Source organism: Protopterus annectens, chromosome 17.part0 (assembly GCF_019279795.1).
Source record: "Protopterus annectens isolate FY-2018-M chromosome 17.part0, PAN1.0, whole genome shotgun sequence".
Lineage (NCBI taxonomy): Eukaryota > Metazoa > Chordata > Ceratodontiformes > Protopteridae > Protopterus > Protopterus annectens.
In genome coordinates, this window is record NC_056751.1 from 276180479 (window position 1) to 276194668 (window position 14190).

Below are 14190 nucleotides of genomic sequence, written 5' to 3' on the forward strand. Positions count from 1 at the left end.
AAGGGATAGGAGATGGAAAGCAGAATAAGGTTGGATAAATGTGTCAGAGTTGTGGTAATGGATGTCTATGCAAATAATTTTGCATGATATTGTGTTGGATAGCACATACTGTGATAATTTTGGCACAAGTACTGTGATCGTACTGTAGAGGCCCCAAATGCATCTAGGCTTCGAAACTTTAACATCCTAAACACACACACACACTATGATATTTCTTGGTGTATGTGCCTCATGATAGCATTCTTCTGTGAATGTGTGTGCATTTCTGATGGGTGTCATCAGCCATTGTTCGAGTACATCCCCTGCATCCCCTAGTAGATAGTTTTGGGGGACATCATCCATGGAAAACAACTGGTAGAGCTTTGAGATGTGCCAGTTATGGGAGTCATGGTAACTGCTGGGGTTGCTAGCACAAACATTTAGAATGATTCCACTAGCATTACAAATTACCTGTCATTTAATGGAGTTGGAACTCCTTCCTGTTGATGTAAACTCTTCCCTGTTTCCTGGGTCATACTTTGATCTCAGTGTAAGTGCAGTCTATGGTACCCAAGACTTCATGAAAGTGTGCTATGGGGTAGAACTCCAGCAGAGTTCTAGCTCTGTCTTCAGGGGTGGTGGGGATTATATATAGTCTCTGGCATGCTGTAGCATAGCATTCAGGAATTGGTGTAAGATCCTGGATATTGATGCCTATGATGCCCCTGGAATGTTTCCTGTGGGTCACTGAAAAGTTCCTGTTGCTAAAATTTTAAGTGTTACACATACCTTGGTATCCACATTTATTGGTTCCCCTTGGTTTGTTCTTGCTCTCAGGTGAGAATGACAGAGATTGTGAAGTTCCTGTCACTATCCATCCTGTAGCACTCTACTATTTCTACCTGAAAAAAAGTTAGACAGAGTCTAAATACCCTTCTCCTCTGCGTGTGGTCTATCAGCAGCAGCATTGCCTTTTAGACTGTTGCACTTGCACATGCATAAGAGCAGCAGCCCCTAACATTCTCTCTGGTGTACTTTCTGTGGCTGTATTCCAATAAGTTTTGGAGTAGAAGGCTGCTCTGTGCATGTATGAATGTTTCATAGCTTGTTGAATAGCCTCACCATCTTAGAATTGTTGATTCGTATGTAATTCAGCTTATGCAGTAATTAGCATGCCACAATGTTTGCCATGTTTGTGCAGCTCTACACATCATGTATAGCTGCTTACTGCATACAGAGTGCTATAAAGTGTGTGTCACATTGCAATGCAAACATGCTTTCAATGAACCATGTAGGATTTACTAAATTCTGCCCTGTGTCTAGACTTTTTGAAAATGATAATTATTTGGAGATAATCATGGAAGATGAAGAGGCTCTTGAATCTATACTAAAATACCCTCAAACAAATGTAGCCCGGCCTAGCATCCTCTCCACTTTATTTCACTGTACATATACCAGTAACTTTAAATAGTTGAATTTTACTTTTTTAAACTATGTGTAACCTATCTTTGGCATATTTCATGATAAATACAGAACACACAAATTTAATGTGGTATAACCCTAAGGTTAAGGTTCCATCTTTCAATAATTCATTATTTCCATCAGTCTGTTATGGACAAATTCAGGACAAAAAATCAGTTGGGTACGACAACCATGTTTCCCTATGTTAGTCAAACATTCCACTTTTGCTGTGCTGATGAGGTCATAAGAAGGCCGAAACATGCATGTCCACAGCTAGTGGAGTTTGGCTTTTTTTGGCCTGAATTTGTCCATAGCAGACTTAAAAAGGAAAAAGTCATAGACATTCAGAATTGCCATATAGCTGAAACACCTGATGTTCTTATGGGGTCATTTGCATATATCCCATGTTACCTCTAATGCAAGAGGTTTCGAGGAAACTCACAGTAAAAAGTTTGGTTTGGCTAGATTTTTCTTTTTTTTTTTTTAGTTTTTACTAATTAGTATTTCTGTGTGACCGTGGTACTCATTATTTTAGTTTGTTAGTTGGGATATTTTGTAGTCACCCTAATGGTAATGGACATCAGTTGGGTATGACAACCCTGTGTTTCCATATTTTAGGCAAACATTTCATTTATGCTGTGCTGATGAGGTCATAAGAAGGCCAAGGCATGCATGCATACAACTAGTTCGGCTTGGCTTTTTTTGGCCTGAATTTGTCCATAACCGACTTAAAAAGAAAAAAAGTCATGGACATTCAGCATTGCCATATAGTGAAACACCTGATGTTTTTTATGGGGTCATTTCATATATCCCATTTTGCATGCTTATGGGAATACCGCTTTTGACCATAACCCTTAACACCCACAGTGGGATTCTTTCTGAATCTCATGGAAAGTGGTTGTTGTTGCAGTGTTCTCTAACTCAATATCCAAATTTTGCAACAAGTTCTCCAATGGTATAACGAATCTAGTTATGAAGACAGTATTAAAGGACAATACTGACATGAAGCTCCTGAGCAGGATGAAATTTATTTACTTATTTATTGACATTTGTTTACTGGGAAAGTTCATGTTTAAACTGAACTGGAATTGCCTATTTGTGTTCAGACTATTACTTCTTTATAATCATCTTATGCCTTACCAAGACAAGAAACTGATCAATGTTGTACCATACACAGCACTTGCAATCCCACCTTAACAATAATTCCTTTATTTAGTCTACCTTTACCTCTTCCATAGTCCATGTTGCACTAGCTTTTTTCCCCCCACAATTAAATTAGTGTATCAACCCTTGAGCATTTAATAACTTCTCTTCCATTACACAGTTATCTACCCAGAAGTGGTTTTGTTTCATTAACCCATCTGTGGTATTCTGTAGCCTAACTTATTTTTTCAATCACACAACAAGCACCTCTCAATCTAACCCATATCTAAACATAGGTGTACACAAAATAATTAAGCAATAACCCACACCTGGGTGTGGGTAATGCTGGATTTACCCACGGTTGGCGTGGTTTGGTCACGAGGGCAAAGCCCGAGTGGCTAAACAAAGACAACCATGGGTAAATCCAGCATTACCCACACCTAGAAGTGGGTTATTGCTATTATACAATGACATTATTTAAGAAAAAAATACTTAGTTTTCTTAAATAATGGCATTGTATAATGCCTCCTTGCTGCCCTTCCGCAGCTGTTTGGTATTTTGTGGCAGTTCTGATGTACTGCACATGCATATGCTTATGCAGTACATCAGAGCTGTGGGTGGAAGCAACGGAGAAAGCAAGATCTCCGTGGCATTTTAGAAAGTGTCTCGCTATGTTAAAGGAGTTTAACATAGTGAGACAGCTTTAAAAAAAGCAACAGAATAACGGAGAAAGTTACGTTGCTATTTTTAAAGCTGTCTCGCTATGTTAAACTCCTTTAACATAGAGAGACACTTTCTAAAAGGCAACGAAAATCTTGCTTTCTCTGTTGCTTTGGAAAGTGTCTCGCTATGTTAAAGGAGTTTAACATAGTGAGACAGCTTTAAAAAAAGCAACGGAGATATTCCTTTCTCCGTTGATTTTTTCAAAGCTGTCTCACTATGTTAAACTCCTTTAACATAGCCAGACACTTTCTAAAAAGCAATGGGGATCTTGCTTTCTCCGTTGCTATAAGAAAAAAAAAGACTTATACTAATGGAAAAAGTCCGGGCGACTGGACCTTTTTCCATTAGTATAAGTCTGATTTACAATGTGCACACTGACCAATCAGTGTGCACTTTTTGGAATATTAATGGGGGGTCATTGTATAATAGAGTTTTCTGTATGCACACCTATGAAATATCTGTAAATGTACTGTTTGAATAACATCTCGGTCATACTGCATTTGTACTGTAATTGTGGAGCTTTCTGCTGAAGTCTTCACTGAAAATAGGTTTTAGATCAACTGAATTGATATGATGAACATTATACAAAAATAAAAAATACAAATAAAATGGAGGTAATGGTCATGGAAACTACTATTAGACTTTAATTTGGGAAAAGGCTTATTTGTATGATTTTTGTTACTTATAAGAGGTTTTTGATAGATGCAGGTCATCTGGTCATGTAAAATGAGAAAAAGTTGACTGTTATATCCCTGCAGTCTGGCTGCCAGAAAGAAGATTATCCTAATTTAGTAAAATGATTTTCAACAACTTTGCTGCAAAGTTGTCTGGGTGTTGCTAATAGATGAGGGTCAGTATTAGTGTTTTCTTTTCTCTACCCAAAGGTACATTGACATGGAGTTGATTATAACAACTTACAGATTTACAGGGTTTCCTGCTCCCGATATGGATGTGCGTGTCTTCCACAAAATAAATACATTTATTACATACATACATACATATACATCTATTCAAAGAGTGGATATCTGACCATTTCTGACTTCATTATGCATTTCAAATACTTAACAACCAGTCAGAATCGATCCCATTTCCAGCAGTACTGTGCATATCTTCCCTTCTCTAGCTCATAAGGTAATAAGCATTATTTTTCTATGCTTTCTATGATTGCATTTAGGAAGACAGGATACATTAAAATATACAAGCATATGCCACATGACAGGCAGATTTCAACATACGTATGGTATAAATGTGCCATTGCACTTGTATTTCTGTTCTTCACAGCCATTGCAACTGAATTGTGCACAAGATGCTGGTGCTCATTGTGTGACAAGAAAGGAGATGGAAATACACTAGCAATATGCCCCACTATAAATGGCCACCCAGATCCCTGAAGTACGCGGAGGTTAGTATAGCATAGCACCATCCTACAACTATTATGTACAGATGGGATTCAGGGCTCATCATAAAAGTAATATGGTCCACAGCACTTGATATGCAAGACAGGGATGGTAATACTTAAATGCCCTACAAGTTCATATCATGAGGTATGTGATATAGGAGTAGAAACACCTAAATGTAGTAAAACAGAGTATATACTTTTATCAAACTCATAAAGCACTCAGTAGTCCAGTAGAGTTAAATGTTCTGTGCCATGTATATACTGAAACATAGCAGAATGCACTATAAACAACTGATATGAGGCTGGGATGCAGACACATGTGGAACCATTCAGGAACATGCAGAACTGTGCTGCACTTACCATTTTTGCATAACATCCCATAATTTCCATCACATAAATTAATAGAATTATGTATCAGGTGTACTTATTTTAGATGGGAAATAAGAGAAAGGACTAAATATATTTGACAAAAAAAACAAAAATAGAAAAAAAAAATCATTCCTATTTTTCAGAGTTGATATATTTTCGGAAAGTGTTAGATCTGTCAGTAGGTTATTCAGTATGGAAGGAATAGATTGTGGCACCAAGAAGTGGTTGCATCTCTTCTGTTTTGCATATTATATTTCATAAGCTGTATTTTCTAACATCTTGCTGTAATTTTAAGTTTAGTAAGTCCATGAGATAATCATTAATGGTAGCTTAACTACAAGTAAAGGAATCTTTCTTTGCACCCTACATGCACAACTAACAATTTTTGCCATGTTATTAGGACATAATTAATGAGACTAGATATACCTTTTGCGAAGTCCTGTGAACCATATGATGCCTGTTTGCTTCACTTTTTGAGCTATGCTTATTTTGAATAATTTTCTAAGAAGCAGTTTTTAGCCGGTAACCAATTTTAGCAATATCCAACTGAATCCAATATCATTGATACTACTGCAGCTGCATTTTTTTAAAGGTTATGTTATTAATCTTAAGATTTTGGAAAAAAGATAATTACTCACAAACATACATAAGAGTCATTCCTGCAGAATGTATTACAGGAATTAAATGCCTGCTGAAAGATGACTTGGATCATTATTTTTTTATATATCATTCAGACTTTCCCTGGAGATCAGAACTGCATTTTTCAGCATTGGCGGTAACAACTGGTGAAATTACAAATGACAGCATTCCACATGCCCTCTTCAGTTCTGTTTGACTGCCAGAAATAAATAAATACTGTACATGTTTCTGTTAGTTTGCCACCATGGCATTTATTTTATTTTTCTACTTGCAGAATGTGTTCCGTTGCATCACTTGGGCCTTTTTCTTAAACATTTTCAGTAGCCCTTGTTTTTCGTACAAAATCATAATTACAAATTATTCTTAATAAAGTTAGATCACCAACAGCTGTTCTTGTGACAGTCAGATCACTTCTGAAGATATTCAATGTCATTTATGTTTAGGCAGGGAGCATGAGTCTAAATCTTGGATAAATTATGATTCACAAAGAATTTGGGAAGGGAGCTGTAAAATGTATTTGCACTTGAATATAAAGATTTGCAAAACACACTAATAACCAAAGCTGTAAAAAATCAAAAGAGGTATATTGGAAGTCTCTTGAAAAGTGAAAGGGCTAAGGTTGGTATTCATAGTCAGTGTGCTTAGGAGTAAAGCTAATCTGTGCAGGTCATAACGAAGTGCAGCTTCAGCACTATTCATAGAGACCATTTATACATGGCAGCTTCAGTGAACTTGTGCAAATGCAGAGCTAATGAGATGTCAATGAAAAATGGTTCAGAACTTCTTATGCCAATAAGCCCTCTTCTTGTCTGTTTGCTATTCATACTAATTTTTAACATTTTTTCACCCTGTGAGCTGAGGCTTTACAAAAGGCAGAAGCATTACTTTTATATCTACTTTGCATCTGGTGAAGATGCTTGCTATTGCTAACAACCTAATTATTTTTCAATGTGAACTGCTTGTCTTGGCCTAGCCAAACTGCTTGCACCCACTGGGATTCTCTAGTCAAGAAGGTAGAGAGCTAGACAAAGAATAATTCATTTTAACTTTGATAATCAAGAAACTATGGATACATTTAAAGTGGACAGGGATACTGTAAGGGTTTTAGTGAGTCTCTATAGTTCACAGATGAAAACTGGGAGCATGCAAGCCCTTCTTATTGCTCAGTATACTTGCAATGGAGACTTTCCAGAGATAGACTGGTGACATTTTGGATATATGTCAGGCTTATGCCCCTGGGATACTTGAGCAGTTCCCTGACATACTCTTGGGATGTGTGGATCTTTATATTTTTCTGCCAGTATCACAGGAGGACAGATCCAGAACAATGCTTGCCTTCTACATGATGGCATGTTTCCCCGAGGTGCTGTGCATAACAGATTGCATCCATGATGCCATTACAGCCCCATTAGAACCACAGGGAGAGTGGTAACAAAATAGAAAGTACTACTATTCCATCAACTGCCATTTAGTGTGTGATGTATGGAGGTGCATCACCAATGTGTCTGCCCAGCATCCTGACAGTAGCCATGATTCCTATAGCTGACACATCGTAGGATGTCCCATGTTCACCTTGTTTGTAAGTGGACATTATTTACAATAATTCTGTAACTAGTTGCACCTTGGTATATGTATTGCTTAGTACTAAACCCCCCTTTGCTTGTTGTCTCCCCCCACCACTTTTCTTTTCTTGTGCTTTTCATGTGAAGCACGCTATCTACTCCTGTTGGATGACACTTATATGGAAACCTAGTGTAGCTGCCAAAGAAAGGCTCATCACTACCCTGTCCCTGACATGGATTGTCAAGGAGCAAGTGTTTGGCCTGCTAAAAGCCCATTTCTGTTGCCTGAATGTGTGTGTGGGTGCCCATCAGTATAACCCAGCTACTACATGCACAATATTTATCATGTGCTGCATTCAACGCAACATTATCATTTGCTGGTCTAGTTGTAAATAGTCACATGATGACACTTTCATGACTGATGATAGTGTTGGTAGCCAGAAAGCAGAAGTAATGGATCCTATGTACCAGACTCATGCATGGTATATGACTGTAGAAGCAAATCCACTTCTATGGACCATCACATTCACCTTAGTGCTATCTTTGTTAAGAAAACACACGGAGGATAAATGATACATGCAGTGCTATATGTGGGCTATGCTGTGTGGTGCAAGGCCTACTGTCACTATCCTGAAAATATCTAAACAATCCTACCATGGTTTGTGATTTACTGTGGAGGTGACTGGTAAGAGAAGTTTTATTTGAATTTATATTGTATTTGTTATCACTGATTTTAACTGTTTGTAGGTAGGAAGGGATAGATTGTTAACAAGATTTACTTTGATTCATATTTTGTTTTTTTTTTTTTTTTTAATTTCACTGTTGGTTGTTAGAAAGGGATAGGTTTTAGACAGGGAAGCTCTAGTCACCCCAAAGGGCCTAGACAGCTATAAATTCACACAGACTGCAGAGAGGAAAGAAATTACAACTTTCGTTTGGCTTACAGAACTTGTATGGTCAGAACAACTTTACTGTACTTAATTTATTATTTAGTTGTGTATTGCAGGTGTGATTTTTTGTGATAGAAGTTGATTTAAGTTCTCTTTGAATTCTGTAGTTAGTGGTTTTGATGATTCTCTTCTTTTACAATATTTTATTTGCTTGAAGCTGACTATGGATTCCTTAAATCAGAATGCAATTAACGATTTGCTAATGCACAAATATTTTGTTCAGTGTAATAAATGCTATGCATATTTAAAGGTAACAGCTGATAACACTGGTGATATGTGTTCCTCATGTCAAAAGTTGGATGATTTGCTTACCGTTGTTAGAAATAAATCTAGTCTTTAATGATGATGATTGCATTTGTGCAATTGGCATGGCTTGGAGAACTGCTGTTTCATATATTAATGACTGGATTGATAAAATAAATAATGTCAGGCATAAAACAAATAGAACACATATAAGAAATGATGCATCTATTGTCTGCAAAGATCATTCAACCCCTATGAAACAAGATGATGCCCCTGACAACTTTGGAATTCTGGATGCAAGCATTCAGCAATCTGAGGAACCACTTTGTTTACAAGGAAACAAAAAAACAAAGAAAGAAATAAGTTCACAACAAATAACAAGGAAGATAAAGAAACTGATTAATGGCTGCAAATAAAAGAGAATACATAGTAAAAAGGACACTACATTGTTACGTAACACACAGGTTAGAGGGAATGGTAAAAGTTTTCTATCTGAAATCCTTCAGTCTGCAAAAAAAGGCACCATTTTTTCCAACAGAGAATGTAGAAAAAGAGGCAAGGAGCAGGTGAAAAGGAAGAAATCAAAACTGAATGTGGAAGGATTGAAGAACGTTACTCTAAGAAAAAAGAAGAGAAAGATAGGTGTTGACTACATGGCTCAAGCTGTGGATTTACAATACCAGCTGGATGAGAATTTAATACACAATGGAAACAGTGGGATTAATAAGACTAATGTTGATGAAGATCTATCCTTCATAACAATTGATAAAAATACTGTATTAGAAGCTGAAGATTCTTCAGAGCTGGCCAGCAAAGATATTCTTGTAATTGGAGATTTAATTATTAGAGGAATTTATACTTATATTTACAGTGAAGATAATGAACATCGAATAGTGTTATGCCTGCCAGGAGCAAAAATAGAAAATGTGAGAAGCCTTCGAATGCCTTAATGTAAGGAAATACAGATCTGTTTTTATTCATGCTGGTACAAATTATTTCATCCACAAGGATTCTCTGACTGTTAGTAGGGAACTGACAGCCTTCTTAGATAGTATAGCCTGTACTGGTGTTAGGACATATATTCCCAAATCACATACAGAAAGGATAGTCAGGAAACTGTGAATAAAAAGATTTTTTTGATAAATACATACATAGAAAAATTGTCCTGTTTTAAAATGGAAATATTTAGAGCATCCAAGCTGATGTGCATTTGTCAAGATCAGGGAAGAAAATTTTTGCAGCAGATATTTTGCAATATTTGACGAACGCTAGGCAGGATTTTCACCAGTTTGAAAATTTAACAGTTCAAAGATAGCAACATATGATGCATCTCTAATGGTTGTTAATGCTAGGAGAATTAATAATAATGTTTTTTTTATTGGAAAATTTGCTACATTCCCACTACATTGATGTTATTATTGTTTGTGAAACATGGTTAAAGAACAATGACTGGAAACCAGTTCTGTCAGGGTATAAATGTTTTTACTGCAACAGACATTCTAACAAAAATGAGGTGGAGGTGTTATGCTAGGGATTAAAGATAATTATGACACCTGTGATTGTTATATGTTTAATGATAAACCCAATACTATAGACGGTGTAACTGTGACAATAAAGACAATGCTGGAATATATAACAATTGTTGGCATGACTTGATCACCAAAGTAATGGGCAAATGACCTAGAGGAATTCATATATTTCTTGTATGAAACACAGGATGGAAGATTCATAATAGCTAGGAACGTAAATTTACCAGAAACAGACTGGAATAATATGGATTCAACAACGTTAATAAGGAAATTATTCACAATGTACACCGAGGAAAAATAGCTGCTTCAGACTGTCAAAAAAACTACCAGGGGATTGAACATATTAGTCATTGTCTGTGTTCCTTAAAAAATTACAGTTACTTCAAGTCAAGTTTTATCACCATTGATGTGCATTGATCATGGGGATATAAAGGTTAATTTGTTGCTGGATAATTCTGTCAAACTGAAATCTAACCAAAGCACAGAAGGTTAATTACAGATTATATGGAAGCAAAATAGTCACTATGTAAAACTAACTGCAGTGAAGTGCTCAGAATAATAACTGCAGATGAAATGTGGAAAGATTTGAAAGAGAAATTGAGTGCATAAAAATAAATAAATGTTTAACATCAGGGGGATATATTTTCATAAGAACAAGATATCTGATTAAGGTGAGTGACAAAAATATACGAAATGCAAGGCAGGTTGGACTTAACTTTGAAAAAAAACCAAGTTGGACAAATAGATTAAGCACAGTATGAGACAAGATCAAGAAAAAATTTGAAAAAAAAATTATATAAAGATATTGAGCATAATAGGAAACCTTTTTATAGATACATAAGATGTGGCAGGAGTAAAGACACACAAATTCATAAACTGTGTGCAGATTCTAAAATTTATTCTCAGACACAATAGATTATAAATATATTTACAAAATCTTATGCAAAACAGTTTGGCTTAATAAAAAGGTGATATAACTTGTCCTAGTGACATCCAGGTAATCCCAGGTACTGAAATAAAATTAGATTATATTGAAAAAGAACTGTGCAAACTGGATCCAAACAAAGTACAGAGAGGAGATGGAATTAGTAATAATGACCTGAGAACACTTCAGTAAAAACTTATGGTACCATTATAACGATTATTCACTCGGACATATAAATATGGGGAGATTCCACAAGATTAGAGACATGCACTTATTAAACCTGTCTTCAAGGGAAAGGGGAGTAGGACAAACCCAGAGACATACAGACCCTTAAGTCTATTTTCATGTTGTGGAAAAATAATGGAGAAGGTAATATTGGACAAGTTATTGTCAGAAATACATAGGTCAGGTTTAAAACCATATATCAGCATGCATATGTTGAAAACAGATCCATTAGCAGCTGTAACATGATGTTCTATAACAATATAATAACAGCAATGAATGAAAAATTGTGCTGATATAACTGATATAGATTTAATTTCAGCATTTGACAAGGTCATACACAAAATACTGATCAATAAATTAGTGCACTTAGGCATTGATGCATTCTTGATAAGATGGATAGCTGCATGCCTTACAAATAGGACATGGCAAATATCATACAGCAACTGGACAGGTGAAATACTTGGTTACAGTCAAGGTATCCCACAGGGCTCTGTCCTACACTTTTACCTGTTTAGATTGTATCTTTCAGGCATAAATTTTTCATCTGAGGTGTTCTACAGTCTATATGCAGACAATCTGAAATGGGATAAACTGATTACATGTGTCACAGATAAGGCATGTCTATAAAATAACTTGACTAAAATGGCCATCTTGGCAGAGGAGACTAATATACTGATAAATACATCAAAAACTAAGCATATGAGATTTTGGAGACATAAATTGAAAGGTGAATATTTAATACAGCACACAGTGATTGAAACTGTAAACTCATTTAAGGACCTGGGTATATGGGTAGATTCAGCTATGAGTTTTTCTAATCATATCAACTAATTTGTTAATGATAGTTATAGAACTATAGGTTGTATAAAAAGATTTATAAAGTCTAGGAAATCAAAATTGATGAAGTCAGTGTTTGTTAGTAACATTAGACCCAAATTTGAGCAATGAATAACAATATAAGAAAACAAGCATGAGTAAACTGGAAAGAGTGCAGTGCAAATATAGCAAGGACATCAATGGATGTGAAAATTGAAGTTATTATGAAAGACTAAAATATCTAAACTTGTACAGTGCTTCTTATAGATTTCTAAGAGGAGATCTTAGAAACAACTACCTCTGGGAATGTTTGGGGTTATCAAAAAATACTAGAGCATCATCAGATAACCTATGTAGTAGATTCTATAGGAATGAGAAGTGTACTAATTGGTTCTCTCACAGAGTAGCTGATGCATGGAACAGACTACCAAATTACATTAAAGCAAGTAGTAGTTTAGATATTTTTACCAACAGCCTGAACACTTATTATGGGAACAAGTGTTTTGGTATGTTGGCAAGCTAGAAGGGCATTAATGCCCGTGCTTGAAATATTTGTATGTATTTTTATGTATGCACTATAAATCAGTCTTTTTTACCTTTAAATAGTTTTCAAGCATACTTACTCATATGGTTTAAATATCTGTTCGCGTCATGTATTCAAGAGACATGGGGACTATTCAGAGAGATCGCTGCAATGAATGACACTGGCGGAATTTAAGGAATATGTAATTTTGTACCGTAACACTGCATACATAATTTAGGGACTACAGTAAAGTATACAGGTAGTATTACTTTTGGAATGTTCATTAATTAATAATTGTTATTGTATTATTTGGCTGAATTGCTTGAAGAGACTTGCATTTTACCATGGATTGTTGTATGCTATCTTGCAGTTTTCATGAGGTGCTTCATTCCACCGCTAAGAAAAATTGTATAACATTTCTGGTGGCATGCTCTAATCCTTCTGCCATCCTTTTTTATTTTAATATATTTTTTTACTAATTTAAAATATTTACAATATATACACAGTAAGGAAGAAATTCAACATCACATGCTGTTATAAAATGATAGGAAAACACTGAATCATCAAGATAATTTCATACAATTAACACATTATAAGTCTTGTTATTTAAATAACAATATTTCAAGGCTAACCCAACCAATAAACATCTTAGTATGATTTACAGATCGGATTCTATTAATTTTTTACAGTTTTATATAATATTTTTGTTAAATTTAAAAATTCTTTGAATATAGGAACCATACGTCTCAACCTCTTAGCACAAGAAATCTGGACAAAGCATGATATAATGGGGTGACAAAATGAGCAAAAATAGCGTCACATTTTAAAAATGGCTCTTATAAACTTAAAAAGTTACTAGAATAGCAGGATTTGTGTTAATATGCATTTTCTGAAGGATATGAAGTCTGAAACTCAAATGCATGACATTATTTATTGAGTTTAATCCATAGATCATCTCAGTGATTACTCAAAAAAAAAATTTATAAAGAACAGACCAAAAATATGAGGAAAAATGTGGACGTTCTGAAAGAAATCTGTAAAGTGGAGAGGTATGGTAGGAACAGAATTCAATTTACACTTTTTGTAATAATTTTTCTAGATACCCTACTGCTAGGAGACTCCAGGAAGTGGAACATTCATTAGTATTACTGATCTAGTTAAAAAATAATCAGACCATACACCCTTAAAACATACATCTCTCTTCCCAATACCGATATCCATTTAAATGTTCACTACCTATAAATATGTATGTCAAAAAGCATTTATGTCTTTACTACATCTCCAAAACAGTGAAGAAGACATTTTACCAACTTAGAGTTTTTATAGGGAGTAAAAAACATTGCATGTATACATTGCCAAATAAACACTTTCCAGTATAAACTTGAAGTTTGACTGACTGATTTAAGTAACATAGTTTTATTCTTACCATTTACCGAGTCAATCAATACAGTAATATTGAAAAAGTTCCAGAATTTTGCATAAAACTTATTTATAATCAACGTATATAACTTTGACAAGCTTCCTTTGCAGGCCAATCTACCTTCAATAATACCATTCCTATACTATGGAATACGGTTCTGCTCCTCTTCATTCTTACCTACAAATTCATTCTTACCTACAAATTCATTTAATTTTTTTTAATGATGAGTATATATATCTACATATATAACTATATATCTACACATATATATATATATATATATA